This window comes from Phoca vitulina, unplaced genomic scaffold, assembly GCF_004348235.1.
Source record: "Phoca vitulina isolate PV1807 unplaced genomic scaffold, GSC_HSeal_1.0 scaffold43, whole genome shotgun sequence".
In the NCBI taxonomy this organism is placed as follows: Eukaryota; Metazoa; Chordata; class Mammalia; order Carnivora; family Phocidae; genus Phoca; species Phoca vitulina.
The window spans coordinates 3,712,168-3,729,234 of NW_022589746.1; positions in this window are offsets into that span (position 1 = coordinate 3,712,168).

A 17,067-nucleotide genomic window follows, 5' to 3' on the forward strand; every position below is an offset into this window, starting at 1 on the left:
CTTTGCAACTTAAAATAGTCTCTTTGTAGAAAGACATGTATCATATGACCTCACTGATATGAGGAATTCTTAATCTCAGGAAACAAACTGAGGGTTGCTGGAGTGGGGGTGGGTTGGGAGGGATGGGGTGACTGGGTGATGGACACTGGGGAGGGTATGTGCTCTGGTAAGCGCTGTGAATTGTGCAAGACTGTTGAATCTCAGATCTGTACCTCTGAAACAAATAATGCAATATATGTTAAGAAAGAAAAAAAAAAAGAAGAAGAATGTAGCAGCAGGGGAAGAATGAAGGGGGGGAAATCGGAGGGGTAGATGACCATGAGAGATGATGGACTCTGAAAAACAAACTGAGGGTTCTAGAGGGGAGGGGGGTGGGAGGATGGGTTAGCCTGGTGATGGATATTGAGGAGGGCACGTTCTGCATGGAGCACTGGGTGTTATGCACAAACAATGAATCATGGAACACTATATCTAAAACTAATGATGTAATGTATGGGGATTAACATAACAATAAAAAAATTAAAAAAAAAATCGTCTCTTTGTTTGTATAATTAAACTACCACTTATTTGTAAGCCCTAGTAGACAGGCAAAATGTACACATTCAAAATTTGCAATTTAACAAAACATGTTTTAAATAAAGCAAGAAAAGCATTAATTATAAGTTTGTTTGTTTTTTAAATTACAGTAAAAGACTATGAGGCAGTTCAGTGAAATCCTTCAGTTTTCTTAAAAGGGCTCTAGGCTTAGAGTCCATGAGTGGCTTGAAAGTAATTTATATCCTTATAAACTCACACAGATGCTTAGTTACCCCAAAATCCAGAGACCACTGGAAGAAATCAAATTTGGCACAGGGGAAAACTGGGCTAGCCTTTAAAATGTACAAAGGGGAATCAAAAATGGTTATTTTGTCCAAAAAGAGATTTGAAGCAAAAGTGCAGATTTCTGCCGTATTCCTTGGTATAAAAGTGGTTCTGAGAATTTCTTTGAAATCAATTCATAGAGTCGATTATATTTCTGAGCCCTGTGTCTGCTTGTGTTCTTTCTTCCTCCTTTTGTCTTCTCCAGCTTTAGTAGCCGAGTTGATACCAACGGCCCCCCAAGGTGTACCCAAGACCACCGCAGGGTCTGAACCAAACAGGGCTTGGTATTCTGTTGTCTCGTCAACTGGTCTTGGGATACAGGGTGCTGGGATGCCCCCTGGGTGCCCCCTACTCAGCCAGCTTTGGCCTGGACTGAAAGCCTGGACTCCTGTAAAGCAGAGCACAACCAGCAGCCAGCCAGCCGAGCAGCCAGACGACAAGACAGGGCTTCTCTGTGTCAAGTGTCGGTGTGGCAGCACCATCCACCTGCGAATTTGACATGTCTTACCAGTGGGGTGTGTGCCACAAAGCCAAGAGCCACCTTTCCACTTACACACAATGCTATGGTTTGTAGACCGTGCATCTCTACCTTTTGGGACTTTTCTTACTAAATCACTTGACGCTTTGGTTGGAGAGGATGTGGTGGTGACGTTATCTTTAGGCCAGAAATGCCACTGTTGTCACTGAACTAGACGCTCTGCATTCAGTGGGAATTTTAGAGTCCTGGGATGTTGAGGCTAGGCAGAAGCACTGAGTCACAGACAAGGACTCGGAACAGGACTGCAGAAACAAAGCTATTCAGTGATCAGACTCATCAGGAATCAGAAGAGTCTGTCCTGCAATGTCTTCAGTGTTGGTCATGGCGCCGCAGAACTAAAATAGTTGGGCATGGACTAAAATCTTAATTTCTATAAGCAGAAAAGTTCTACGTCTGATGAACAGAAGTCTGAGCTGAGTCACCACAAGAGAGTATTATAGCCTCTCAACCAGTTTCTCAGACTTGCGTCAGTTCAAGTCCAGCCAGAGCTGGGGTTGGACTGAAGCAAGAAAGCCACAATTTAAGGTCTTAGATTTAAGGAAGCACTCACTCTCAGGGTTGTATAAATGCAAGACTGGCTCCTGCAGGACCTCAGGAATAATCACCTCCTTAAATTCTGTGCACAAGTCTCTCTCTTGCCTCATCCTAGCCCTGGTCAACAGATTCCCTTGAATGAAAGGGAGGCTAAAGCCCTCTAGAGGAAGGGCCAGGCTACATAGCAAATATTTGTACTGTGAACCTTACTCCACAGGGAACTGTGGCCATTTACCAGAGCGATTGCGTTTTGGGGGAAGGTAAATAATCAGACCTTCCAGGGATTACAAGACATGGGCTCTGAAAGGAAACTCATTTTTGGAGCCAAAACACTGCTATATTCCTCTAGTCAGAACCAGGGCTTATGAAGTCGGGTGACCAATTAAGTTTCGATGTAAGTCCATTTCATAGTAGACCCAGTGGGCCCCAAGCCCACCCTTTGGTGATTTCCTCAGTTTGGAATGTATCACTGGACTGCCTTGCATAAGGAATGCGTAATTGGAGCATCCTCAGCAACAAGCAAACTCCCCACATTGGTTCCCTGATCTCTGGAGTAAGGATGTTAGGGTAAAAAAGGTCAAATAGAAGCCGCTAACGCTGCCTCTACTGAATGAAATAGTAAACTAGAAGCAAAACTACATTCATGGAGAGATGTCAGATGTCACTGTCACCTACTCAGGGTCTTACAAGATGCAAGAGGAGTGATTCTGACATGTCCCCATTCTACTCACCTATTTGGCTTGTGCAGAAGACAGATGAGTCTGGGAAAATGAAGATGGATTATCACAAACCCAGTCATGCTGTGACTCCAATTGCAGTTATTACTGCAGACGTGGTTTTATCACTATATTGAATCAATACATCCCCCAGCCAATGTGTATAGCTGTTGATCTTGTGAATGCTTTTTTCTCTGCACCTGTTAGCAGAAACTACAGGAAGCCGTTTGCTCTCGACTGGCAGCATTAGGAACACATCTCGACTGTCGTATCTCAGAGCTATATCCACTCGCCAGCCCTAAATCATATTCTAAACACCTTCCCGACACACAGGACATTGTGCCAGTCCATTATGTTAGCGATATCTTGCTGATTTTTCCCTGGTGAACAAAAGAAACAACCATCAGGAGCTAATGCTTTTCACATTTTTGCATGTCTTACGAGCAGAGGCACTGACTGCCTTTGTTCTGGACTATCTTTTCAAGGAAATTTGTATAATGACTAGCCTTGAACGAAGAAAGAGATAATGTCTCTCTCCAAAGCAAAAGGTAGGCAAGCTTACAGGACAGCATAACAATGATAATGGCTCCATCTGGAGCAAAGTGTGGACACACTTACTGCCCATTATAAAAGATTCAGCTTCCCTGACTTCAGGGTTCTTCTGTAATGGAACCCACTGTGTGAACAGCTGTTGCTGTCACATGGTCCTCTTTGTGTTTCCCTGTAGGAACTTGAACTTGGAGAACTGGTACAGGAAATGCTGATAGTCTCCTGACTATTATGATTCTGAGTAATAAAGTCCTTTGTCTCTGACCTAGGAATCTCATGTCTTCTACCGGCATCCATGAAACTGTGGCAGATAATTTGTTAGTTTAGGAGCAGCATAAAATCTCAGAACCTTCACAGGTATTAACAGCAATTACTCTAGATACTTTGATAAGACACAAAGGATAGGAAATGAGTCCCACAAAAATCCAGAAGGGTACCACCCCCTTGGTTCAATTTCCAGGAGACCAGTGACTTGGACTCTGTTGAGATATCTTCCAAGATGAAGAATAAGCTACTGCATTTGACCCCTGTGATATTGTGATTTGTAATAGGAAATATGCATTTGGTCTTTGGTCCTGTTTCTGGCACAGAGCTCCCAAAACCCTTGGAATTTCCTAAATGATAAGAGCAATAAAGGTGTTTTTTGTTATGTTAACAAGGTGACTTTTAGAAAGCATCTAAAGATGGAGGCTGGTTGCCAAGGGAGCCAATCATGCGATTAGAAAGTTGGAACTTTCAGTCCTATCCCCCTGACCTCTACAGAGAAGAGAGGCCCTGGAGATCAGGTTCAATCACCAATGGCCAATGATCTCATCAACCATGCCTATGTAGTGAAGCTTCCATAAAAACCTAAAAGGAGAGAGTTCAGAGAACTTCTGGGTTGGTGAAACTGTGGAGATTTGGGGAGAGTGGTGCTCTCTCTTTTTGTGGAGTGAAGCTCCACACACATTTCCCCAGACTTTGCACTGTGCATCTCTTCCATCTGGCTCTTCCTGAGTTATGTCCTTTTATAATAATCAACCTAGGGGCACCTGGGTGCCTCAGTCGGTGAAGTGTCCAACTCTTGATTTCAGCTCAGGTCATGATCTCATGTCATGAGATTGAGCCCCATGCCAGGTTCCACGCTCAGCACTCAGTGGGGAGTCTGCTTGAGATTCTCTCTCTCCCTCTCCCTCTGCTCCTCCCCTGGCTCACACTGTCTCTAAAATAAATAAATAAATCTTAAAAAAAAAAAAAAAGCAACCTAGTAAGTAAACTGAGTTCTGTGAACCGCTCTAGCAAATTAATCAAACCCAAGAACTTCCAATTTATATCGGTCAGAAGTCCAGGTGGCAACCTGAACTTGAGACTGGCCTCTGAAGGGGGGGGAGTGGCACAGTCTTGCAGAAGTGAACCCTAACTTGGAGAATCTCATGCTGTTTCTGGGTAGATCGTGTCAGAATTGAGTTGAATTGTAGGATACCCAGCTGGTATGTGAGAATAGTTGGAGGTGGTGATGCCACCCCCCTATCCCCCACGACACACTCACACACACACACACACACATACACACACACACATACACACACACACACTAGAATTGGTATTTAGCCCTTCTTCTCACTCAGAAACAGGCAGGGCATGTCTCACCTGTGCTGGCTACTCCCACCCATTTATTGAGTGATCTGAAAAGTTGCCAGTTTCAAGTGGGGCTGACAACACTGTCCGGGGAATTATGGAGAGGCTTATTCTCCCACATGTTATTCTACCCAGCATTGCTTCTGACCAAGGGACTCACTTTTCAGTCAACAAACTGCAGCCATAAGCTCATTCCCGTGGAATTTGTTGCTCTTAACTATGTTTCTCGTAACTCCAAGTACCTGGCTTCATGGAACAATGAAGAGCCATCTGGAAACTCAGTTACATTGGCAGCTGGGTGCATAGAGTGTGTAATATACTTTCTAAATCAACCAACCGAATATGATGCCATTCTCCATAGCCAGAATTCTGGGGCCTGGAAATCAAGGGATGAAAATGGGAGTGGCTCCTCTCATTATTATCCCTAATGACATATGTTTTCTTCCAACCCCATGACTTTGGGCTCTGCTGGTCAGGAAGTCTTCACAAGGAGACACATGAATGGTTCCATTAAAATGGAAGGTAAAACTTTGGGCTTCCCCATGCCAGTGAATCGACCAGCAAAGGAGGGGGTTACTATACTGACTGGGGTGATGGATCCTGTCTATCAAGGAAAAAAATGTGTTGTTACTACACACCGCAGGTCGGGGAGGAGGAAAAGCAGGTCAGGAATATATCTATTGGGCAGTATCAGTGGAAAGCCAGCAACCTACTGTAGTAGGACTGCTAATGACCAGAACCTTCTGAAATGAAGCACAAGAAGGTTTGGGTCACTTCAACAGGCAAGGAATCACAATCAGCAGAGGGGCTTGCTGAGGGCAAAAGGAATTCGGAATGAGTAGTGAAAGAAGGCCGTCTTAAATACCAGCTGTGGCCACGTGACCAATTATAGACATGAAGAAGGTAACGGCTTGAGCATTATTTCTTTATTTTAATATGTGTACATTAACCATGTCTTCTTCCTCTCTTCTGTTCCCCTACTCTCTAACATAATAAGTGTTCATAGTGGTTAACCCTGATCTCAACACTAGTCACAGGATACCCGAGGGCGAGTGTGGCCCAGCTGGAACAGGATGACCCTGCAAAGGTGGATAAAGGGTTAGCATACCCTCCTCTGTTTCCATCTTACTAGGAGTTGCTGCATCACACTAAGCAGAGGCCTGAGCTCCCAATTATCTTGACTTGGAGCTTATATCTGGCAAAGGCCAGTGCATGCAGATGCCGTGCTCACATGGGGTAGACTGTGATGACTTTGGGCTGTGATCCCTTAACCAAGCTGGAATTACCTTTTCCAGAATTCCCAGCCCTCCTCCATTCTTCTGGGTCAGCTTTGGCCTCAGGGAGCATCTCCCGCAAGGCTTGAAGATAGCGATAAAGCAGCAGCTACGTGTTTCGACCTCCGAGGGTCAGTTCACGGCTCCAGGCACAGGGTCAGCTCTGCATGTTGTCGCTGATCTCCCAGCTCCCCCTGCGGCTGGGGGCACAGCTGGGCCATCGACTCCCCTAGCTCCTGGCACATCTCCTCCAGTTTCTCCAGGCCCAAGGCCTGAGGGTGTGGCTCCAAGGCAAAGGTGACAGCCCCCTCCCCCCAGTCACCCATACCACTGAGGTTGGAGGTGGTGAGAAACAGAGTGCCCTTGCCCTCGTCCTTGTCCAGCTTCCCTTCCCAGCATCAGGCTAACGGGCCTTTAGGGATGTCAGGCTGAACACCAGGCAGAGGCAAGCTGGATCCACAACTGTGGCTCTAACCCTTAATCCCTTACTCTGTCACCCACAGAAGTTTGGTTTCTTTGACCAAACTATATCTGATACAGAAGGTGACATTATTAATGGGGTCATCTTTAAATAGAGAGGATAGAATTTGCTAAAAGAGGAAATATACATGAGGGAACAAGAGCAGTAATTGTGGAAGGCCACAGAGAAAAGCATTGAGTGAGGCCCTTTGTGCCCGGCTGGGCCCTCAGTGAGAGTGGGTGAGAGTGTGCATGTTTGTGTGTGTGTGTGTGTGTGTGTGTGTGTGTGAAAGGCCCTTCACAAAAGGGCACAGGAGGACCATTTTGCTCTGGCCTCAGATGATCTCCTAATGCACAATCATAGCAACACACTGGTAGGACTTGATGAAGACAGACATCATACAAGTAAATCAGAACAGCCAACTTGAAATCATTAGCAGTCCCCATCACCTGCTGTGATGGCTCATGTTATATATCAGCTTGGTTGGGCCATAGGGCCCAGATATTTGGCCAAATATTATTCTGGATATTTTTGTGAGGGTGGTTTAAGGGCTGAGATTAACATTTAAACCAGTGGAATTTGAGTAAAAGCATATTCTCCTTCATAATGTGGGTGGACCTCATCCAATCAGTTGAAGGCCTGATTAGAACAAAAACTGAGGTACGCTAAGTAAGACGGAATTCTCCAGCCTGGTGACCTTTGAACTTGAACTGTAATATTGGCTCTTCCCTGGGTCTCCAGTCTGGTGGCCTACCTAGCAGATTTTTTAACTTTTTTAACCAGTGCCTATAATATGATTCTCTTGTTTCTCTGGAGAACCCTGACTCATAAACCCATGAAGTATGGATTCATTTTTGAAAAATTATTGTAATTATTTTGTGAAAAGAAGCATGGTTATATTACATTGCATTTCTGTTTGAAATTTTAATTTGTTACATGTCAATACTCTTTTAAATTACACAATGTTTTATAATCCTGTTCCATTACTGTCCCTCTAGCTTACTCTGCTCTAGCCATCCTAGCCTCCTCCCATTCCTCAAATATGCCCCAAAGACTTTGCATTTGCTATTCCTTCTACTGGAAATGCTTTTCCCTCAGATACCTGCATGGCTTGCTCCCTTGCTTTCTTCAGAGCATTGCTCAAATGCATCCACAGAGGTTTCCCTACCCTCCACTCATCTGAAATGACACCCCCCCCCCGCAACTGGCTCCTCCGTGTTCATGAAAACTCACCAGACACACAGAAGGCCAGCTGCTTACCGTAGACTTCCTCTCTGCAGGTGGAAAATGACAGCAAGTATAAATGATCATGAAATTTCGTAATAACCAAAAGAGAAAGAATTGGCAAAAAAATGTAGATTTGTATCTCAATAATTGCATTTCCAGTTCCCAATCTGTTTCATAGAGTTGTTATTTTAGAATTTAACGGATTCTAAAAATATATTAACAACTGGTTTCTACACTGATACCTGTGTAGAGCCGCCTTCTATCTCTTGGCAAAGTGTTCTCCACTTGTAGAATGTCAATATTGTCTGATTAGAAAAGTGATACATTTGAGGGGCGCCTGAGCGGCTCAGTTGGTTAAGCCTCCAACTCTTGGTTTTGGCTTAGGTCATGATCTCAGGGTCATGGGATCCAGCCCTCAGTGGGTTCTGTGAGGAGCGCAGGGTCTGCTGGGGATTTCATTCTCTCCCCCTCTGCCTCCCTCTGCCCCTCCCCCACTCTCTAAAATAAATAAATAACATCTTTTTTAAAAAAGTGATACATTCAAGCCCACTCAGGGACACCAAAAAAAAAAAAAAAAGAAAGAAAAAGAAGTGATGCATGATCTTGTAGAAAACAGAAGATACAGTAAAACATAAGTGAGAAAAATCAAAGTCATTGAAAATCCAAGTATCCAAAGATAACCAATACCAAAGTTTTAATCATTCATCTTTTATTTATTTCTATTTAATTTATTTATTTCTAGGCATACATAATATATACATCTATACTTTAGATTTTGTATAGTTTTGGTTCCTTTATTTTAAAAGTTTAATGTGTTTTGCTAGGCTCATTAAAATTCTTCAGAAGCAGAAATTTTTCCTGGTTACATGAAACGTTCATTTATTTATTTATTTATTTATTTATTTATTTATTTATTTGAGAGAGAGAGTGAGAGAGAGCATGAGAGGGGAGAGGGTCAGAGGGAGAAGCAGACTCCCTGCCGAGCCGGGAGCCCAATATGGGACTCGATCCCGGGACTCCAGGATCATGACCTGAGCCGAAGGCAGTTGCTTAACCACTGGGCCACCCAGGCACCCTACATGAAACATTCTATAGTATGATTCTGTCATAACATACCTAATCATACCTTTATTTTAGGACATTTAAATCATGTCCACTTTTTCATCATAATTGATAACAATAAAGTGAGTGATTTGTTCATAAATATTTGACATGAATCCCCTTTATTTTTTTATTCTTTGACATGAGCCCCCTTTAATATTTGGATACTAACCTTGCCTTTTGACCTTAAGCTAAGCCTACAAATACTCAAATTGCTATATGAAAAGAGAAAAATTCAGTGAATCTGATTAGTTTGGTAGTAGAGATACTGGCTAAATTTCCCATCACAATCTGTCATTTTTTTTCTTTTTTTTCTTTTTCTTTTTTTCTTTTTGCCTTTATAGATATTCTAAGCCTCAGGTTTTGCTGTTCTTGCTTCTAATTGTATCTCAGAAACAGAATTTGAGAGCCAAGGACCCCCATAGAGGCTTTCTGGTCCAACTTCCTCATGCTGCCAATGAGAGGGGTAGGGAGGGAGCACTCTCCAGGGCATAGTTGGTGTTAGAATTGCCAGATTTAGCCAAGAAAAATATAGGACACTTAACTTCATTTGAATTTCAGAGAAACAATAATTTTTTAGTTTCAGAACGTCTCGAATATTAAATGGCTAAAACAAATATGCGTTGTCTACCTGTATTTTCCAGCAAACGTGGAGGGGGGATGCACACTGCAAACCCAGGCGTCCGGCTGCCTTGGGTCACGTGCTGCTCATCCCCCAACACTGCATCCGGAGACACGGGCACCTTTTTTCTCCAGCCCCTTTCCCCGATTCTGGGCCGTCTGTTCCCTAAATTTCCATAAGGACTACAGAAAACATGACTTCAGAATCCGCAATTTTTGTTTCCATTACAATGCTGCTGGGATAAGTGCCCTCATTTGGGGGCTCCCCCAGGACTAATATGGCAGAGGTACTAGTTAGGCTCTGGGTCCTCAGTATTTGCGGAGTCCGTGACCAGGTCCTTTCCAAGGCACCCCCAGAGTCGAGCCCGGACAGGTAACCGTTCTTAGGAGGGGCTGCAGCAGTGGCAGAGTTTGGAACGTGGTCAGGTCTGCGCGTGCGCGTGTGTGCCCGAGCGCACTGCTGCTCATCTCGTCGTGCATCTCCTGTGTCACCTGTAAACTTACAGCTGCTTTTCCGGGTCACTGCACAGAGCCCATCTAGAGGGTTACAGCCGTGCCGACAATTCTGTACTGGCCATTTTCAGCACAGTGCCTCCGCCGCAGTGAGTGGTGGATCTAAACACAATACATTTGGATTTCAGCGAAGCGCTCACAAAGGGTGGAATAAAATCGAATCATCAAGTTATGCATTAGAACAAGCCAGATGATGTCCTTTCTTCACCTGATGCAGTGCACTTGTGGGGAATGAGGGCCTTAATTCCTGGCTGTGCCTAAACCCCAAACATTTGTGTGTGTTAGTATGGGGGGGTGTTGTATATGTGTACATTTTCAAAAATGTTATTCATGATTTGGAAAACACTAAATATTGAGAAGTATAATGAGGGAAGTTAACTCATTTTCCCACCACTCATCCACATCACTGTTAACATTTTGGATTATTTCTTCCCAACCATTTTCTCATGTAGCCATTTTGAATTTAATTTTATTTCCATATAGTTATAATCCCATTATACTTGTAATATCCTATGCTGGTCCTTTATTTTACATTACTCGATTGTATCTTTCCATCCCGAAAGTGAAAATTGTTCTGACTGCAAATGACTTAAGTGACAGGAAGACTTTATAATCTCATATGCCCTGAGGCAGGCTTGGCTCTGGGTGCCTGTGATTTGGAGGCTCATTACAAGGAGCGGGTTTCTTGTTTCTCTGCTGCGGTCTGCGGTCTGCAATGCCAACTTCTTCCTGGCCTCCGCGTGTTAACGGGGGACTCAAGCGGGGGCTCAGGGACGACTCCGGAGGAATCTCACAGGACAGCTAGCCTGCTCCGTCCCCCAGGCTACAACAGAGCAGGAAGCAGTCCCCCAAACATGAAAAAGGGTTTACGTGCTGGGCAGCGAAAATCAATGTCGAATTCAGGAAAACAGAAAGAGAGAATGTAAGAGCGCAGCACGGTGCCCGGCACATGGGAGGTGAGCTTAATAAACTTCACGACTGATGATGAAGAGGAAGAGGAGGAGGAAGAGGAGCTGCTATCTGAGGAGGATTAAACTCTGCAAACCTGATACATCGGGACACAAGAAGAGGCGGTGGCACCCCAGGGGTAGGCCATCCCAATCCTCTCTTGACGGAATACCAATCTAGAAAAAACACAGGGCACAGAAGAGCAGGCTCAGCAGTACGATCACATGTTGGCAAAACCCAGACTGAAAACATATAGGACAAACCAGCAGTTTCTTTAACAAGAACAATGAGAGATGGAAGGGGTCCTTTTTATTAAAGGGATACAAGATGTTTCAACTCATTACAACATATGAACCTTACGTAGATCCGACTCAAACCAAAAAAGTTAATGAGTTCATTAGGGAAATACGAGCACCGACCTGGTATTTTATATCTGGAAATAATATTTTAGATGGGGTAATGGTATTGTGGCTGTGTCTTCATAAGTACCTCCAATATTTTAGAAAGGCATATTAACACATTTGTTAATGAAATCGTATGATATCCGGTATTTTGCTTGAAAAAATCCCGAGTGGGTTTAGGAGGAAGAGGGAAAGGCAGGGGGTGGGGGCACAGATGAAATCATATTAGCCATGAGGTGATAATCGCTAAAGCTGGGTTTGGGTCCATGGGGCCCCTGATTCTACTCTCTCCACGTTTTTACATGTTTGAAATTTTACATGATGAAAATTTAGGAAAAGGAAAAAAAGAAGCAACCCTGGAGTATAAACACAAGTCTAAGAAATGCTTCTTAGGAGCAGTGCAAGTCCTCAGAGAAAGTGTCAGTTACATATCTAGCACGTTCTCCTTCCAGGCACGGAGGAACACTGATGGACTTTACACTTTGTATGAGCTTCTCCATAAATAATCTCACTTCCTTCTTATTTTTAACATTGTTAAATGTTAAATGTTAACTGTTAACATTTTGGATTATTTCTTCCCAACCATTTTTTCATGTAGCCGTTTTGAATTTAATTTTATTTGCGTATAGTTGTAATCCCATTATACTTGTGATATCCTATGCTGGTCCTTTATTTTACATTACTGCCGGGCAGGAATTTTATTTTTATTTTTCAGTTATGGATGCCAAGGCCCAAAGAAGTTGAACGACTTGTCTAGGGTAAAATAATAATCTGGTACCAGCTCAGCGACTTGAATTCCCTGTTCAGTGCTCTTTTCACGTTTCCAAAAGTTTATTTCTATGAAAAGCAGTCACCCTCGGTTGTCACTCATGAGCTTGTGGCTGGGTGGGAGGCCCGGCTGAGAGGCGGCCCTGGTTCTGCTTATGCAGGTTTGGGGTATCATGCCCTGCTCGGTAAAGATGAGCAGTGTCCCCACTACGAAGCTTCGGGTCTGCGGGATGGCAGGGAGGCTGCTTCTCTGGGGCGGGGGGCTGCGTGTGTGCAGGGTTGGGGGCAATGACGTGAAACCCGTGAGGCACTACACCGCCCAATATTCCTTGGACCCACGAGCTCACACACCACCACACTACTTAGTCCCATTCTTTCCCACTTTCCCTCCCACCCTCGCTTCCCTGCCTACCCAGTCTGCACAGTGGGGAGAGTGGTCCTCCAAAGCCCTCTGTCAGCCCTTCAGACTCACTCTGACTTGAGGCAGCTGTAAGAAAGGAGCAGAATCCTGGGTGTCCCAGCTGTCTGTGCTGAAGTCTCCAGTTGGGACTGTTTTCTAGGGACAAGGAGGGGACACACATGTTTTTATCATAACCAGGCCTTGGGGGCCATCAGAGGAGGCCCCAGAGCCATTCCTCTCAAGGATCTTCACCAGCCTTTAAATTCAGGTACCAGTTTAACAGGATTCTAGCTACAATGAAAGCCCCTGCTGGATAGGTGGTCTACCTTGGACACCCGAGTTATTTGCAGTAGTGGGGGTCTCCCACTTGGCTTGCGTCTCCTTCCCATCCTCACCCTGTTGGCGATGTGTCCCCTGCAGCCCAGCTCAGAACCCCTTCTCTGACCACCCCAGTCCTTACTGATCTCTTGCCTTTTGTCTGACTTTCCATATACTGATTTTTTTTTATCTTAATTGTGGTCAAATACACATAACATAAAATGCACAATCTTAACCATTTGTAAGTGTGTGGTTCCGTGGCACCAAGTACATTCATGGTGTTTTATAACCACCACCACCATCCATGCACAGAACTCATCTCATCTTGCAACACTCAAACTCTGTCTCCATTAAAGTGTATCTTCCATTTCCCCTCCCCCAGCCCCTGGCAACCACCCTTCTACTATCTGTCTTTATGATTTTGACTCTTCTAGGGACCTCACCTAAGTGAAATCACACAGTGCAGTCGATGCTTGAACAACCCAGGTCTGAGCTGTTTTAGGTTCACTTATATGTGGATTTTTTATGGTACAGTACTATAAATATATTTTCTCTTATAATTTCCTTTTCTTTTTTTAAGATTTTATTTATTTATTTGAGAGAGAGATAGAGAGCATGAGTGGGGGGACAGGCAGAGGGAGAAGCAGACTCCCCACTGAGCAAGGAACCCCATGTGGGGCTCGATCCCAGGACCCCGGAATCTGACCTGAGCTGGAGGCTCAACCGACTGAGCCACCCAGGCGCCCCCTTATGATTTTCTTTTTCTTTTTTTTTATTATGTTCAGTAAGCCACTGTATAGCACATCATTAGTCTTTGATGTAGTGCTCAGTGATTTAGTAGTCACGTGTAACACCCAGTGCTCATCACAACACGTGCCCTCCTCAATAATGTTTTCAGTTCTCCAACTTACTTTATTGTAAGAATACAGTATGTAATACATACAACATATGAAGTAGGTGTTAGTAGACTATTTATGTTTTTGGTAAGGCTGCTGGTCAACAGGAGGCTATTTTTTTTAAAAAAGATTTTATTTATTTGAGAGAGAGAGAATGAGAGAGAGAAAGAGAGAGAGAGAGCACATGAGAGGGGGTAGGGAAGAGGGAGAAGCAGACTCCCTGCTGAGCAGGGAGTCTGATGCGGGACTCGATCCCGGGACTCCAGGATCATGACCTGAGCCGAAGGCAGTCGCTTAACCAACTGAGCCACCCAGGTGCCCCCAAGAGGAGGCTGTTAGTAGTTAAATTTGGGGGGAGTCAAAAGTCATACCTGGGTATTTACCTGCCCAGGGGGTTGGCACCCCTAACTCCTGTGTCGTTCTAGGGTTAATTATATTTGTCTTTTTATGTCTGCCTTACTTCATACAGCACGATGTCCTCAAGGCTCATCCATGTTACAGCACATGTCAGCATTTCGTTCCTTTTGAAGGTTCACTAATATTCCATTGTGCGGATAGACCACGTGGTTTATCCATTCATCCATTCGTGGACACTTGGGTTGCTTCCACCTATCGGCTGTTGTGAACATGGCTGTATAAATATCTCTTCAAGTCTCTGCTTTCAATTCTTTAGATATATACCAGAAATGGAATCACTGGATTCGGTGGTAATTCTAATTTTTGGAGGAACTGTTGTACTGTTTTCTACAGTGGCTGCACCATTTTGTATTCCCATCAACGGTGCACAAGGCATCCAGTTTCTCCACATCCTTGCCAACACTTGTTCTTTTCAGTTTTTGTTTGTTTGTTTGTGTACTAGTAGCCACACCAATGGTGTAAGGTGTCCATAGTATTGATTTTTTCTATAGGTTTCATTTTTGTCACTATCTAATTGTGTTGGTTGTGTTGGCTTCCAAAGTAGATTATATGTATCTTTAGGGCAAAGAGCCTATCATATGCATCTTTTGTTACCCTAGAACACCTACTAAGCACTCTGTAAGCAGAGGTGATAAATACAATTGATGACACTGACATTATATTTCTTCAGAATGCTGTTATGAGCAGTAGGCTGCTACTATTCATTTGTATTTCTTTCTCAAATATCTTTAACATAGAGGAGGATTTTCAGAAGTGTTCCACCGAAAAATAAACTATTGAGTTAGAAACTCATTTATTTAGCAAGCATTTACTGAACACCTAGATGCTGGGGATAGAGTGGTGAATAAGCCTGACTCAGTCCCCTCTCTCATTTTTATTCCAGCAGAGGAGAAAGTCATTATGTTAATTCTTTTTTTTTAAAGATTTTATTTATTTGACAGAGAGAGAGACAGCGAGAGCAGGAACACAAGCAGGGGGAGTGGGAGAGGGAGAAGCAGGCTTCCTGGCAAGCAGGGAGCCCGATGCGGGGCTCGATCCCAGGACCCTGGGATCATGACCTGAGCTGAAGGCAGACACTTAACGACTGAGCCACCCAGGCGCCCCCATTACATTAATTTAAATAACTGATTATTCAGTTATGACTATGGTCGGTAAAATGAAACTGGCTGAGTTCTCATTTGGGGACTCTCGGGGGAAATCCACGTTCAAGCTCACCCTTGTTCTCAGCAGAATCTAGGTCTTTGAGGTTGTTAAGAGTGAGGTTCCATTTCCTTGCTGGCTTAGGGTCAACTTAAGGTGATTTCACATAACCTATATGCATGGTGGATACAGTTTGGGAGGCAGGGAATTTGGGGGGTTATTTGAGAATTCTACCCACAACAAGGAGGACTGCTGCTTCTCCCCACTGTACATCTGTGGGCTCCTCAGAGCAATTCTTCCAGCCAACACACTGGCATTCCCTCCCCAGCCAACCTCTGTAACTTCAGGTGACCTTGGCAAAGAGAGGTGGGTGGGATGTGTGTGAGCCTGAAGGGGTACCACAGGGCTGTGACTGGGGCTTTCTAGTAGGGCTTTGCTGTCGCAGTACTTAGGATGTCGCACTAACCAACCCCACTGTCCGTATTAGAAAGGCAATCCTTGTAGGATTCCTTGTAGGATGTGAGTGCCCTGCCCAACTTGTTCCTCAAGCAAAACCTTGTGACTGCTACAGGGACATTACTACCTGAGCATGACTGTTTAATGTTACCTCAATCACACCAACTCTGTAAGGCTAGGGACTTTCCTGCCCCTCTGCCCTTCCTCTATTCCTTCCCGGACAGGCTGGCGCTGTCTGTGGGGATGGCATTCACTTATTCACTCATTTATGCAAGAAAACATTTATCAAGCCCCTATTTTATGTGTCAGTGAATGCATGATCATCTCTCATCTGGATTATTACAGTAGCCTTCTGACGGTCTCCCAGCTTCCACGCTGCCCATCTGCAGTTTATTTTCCACACAGATGCCTGAGGATCTTCTCCTTCTCCTAAAAATAACTTAGATAATGCTACTCCTTTGTTCAAAACCCTCCAGTGGCTTTCCTACTCTACTACAGTAAAAGCCAGAGTCCTCACCACGGCCTATAAAGCCTGCAGGATCTGGGCCCCTGCTGCCTCTTCGACCTCATCTCTCTCTCCTAGTCTTCTCCAGACACGCTGGCTTGCTGCTGTTCCTCCTTCAGCCAAGAACTCCTGCGTCAGGACCTTTGCACACACTGATCTGGCTTTCTAAACTGCCATCCCCCAGACTTCTTCTACAAGACTTGCTTCTTTCAGAGCTCTGCTCAGGCAGTATCTTCTCAGGGATATCTTCCTCGATCGCCCTCTGTAAAATGCACACACACCCTTTGCGTTCCCCATCCTTTTGATTTTTTTTCCCATGGCCTCACCACGATGTGGCATTCTATCTCTATATTTTCTTGTCTGTTTGTTCGTCTCTCCACACTAGAATATGACCTATACAGGGCAGACTCTGTTTTCTTTACTGCTGTCCCCCCCCCCCCCCGAACAGTTCCTGGCACACAGTGGGTGGATGAATGTGCTGTAAGTACTATGCGGCATGCTACATATAAAGAGATGGATAAGAAAAGATCCCTTAGGGTCTTGCCTTTTGGGTGGCAGAAGAGGCGTATATACACAGATCCTTGTAGTGTCATGACGTGGGGTGCTGAGAGAGCACTGCTGAGGGGCCAGGAGAATCAGAAAAGCCTTCCCAGAGCAGGGACATTTGAGCCTGTCTTGCAGGATAAGAGGTGACTGGGGAGAGAGGGAGGGGTCACCACCCCTCCCCTTGTCCTTCTGCTTCAGTCACACTGGCTGGTGGCTATCTTCAAACCCGAGGTGCAGGGAATGACACGGTTAAAAGGGAGA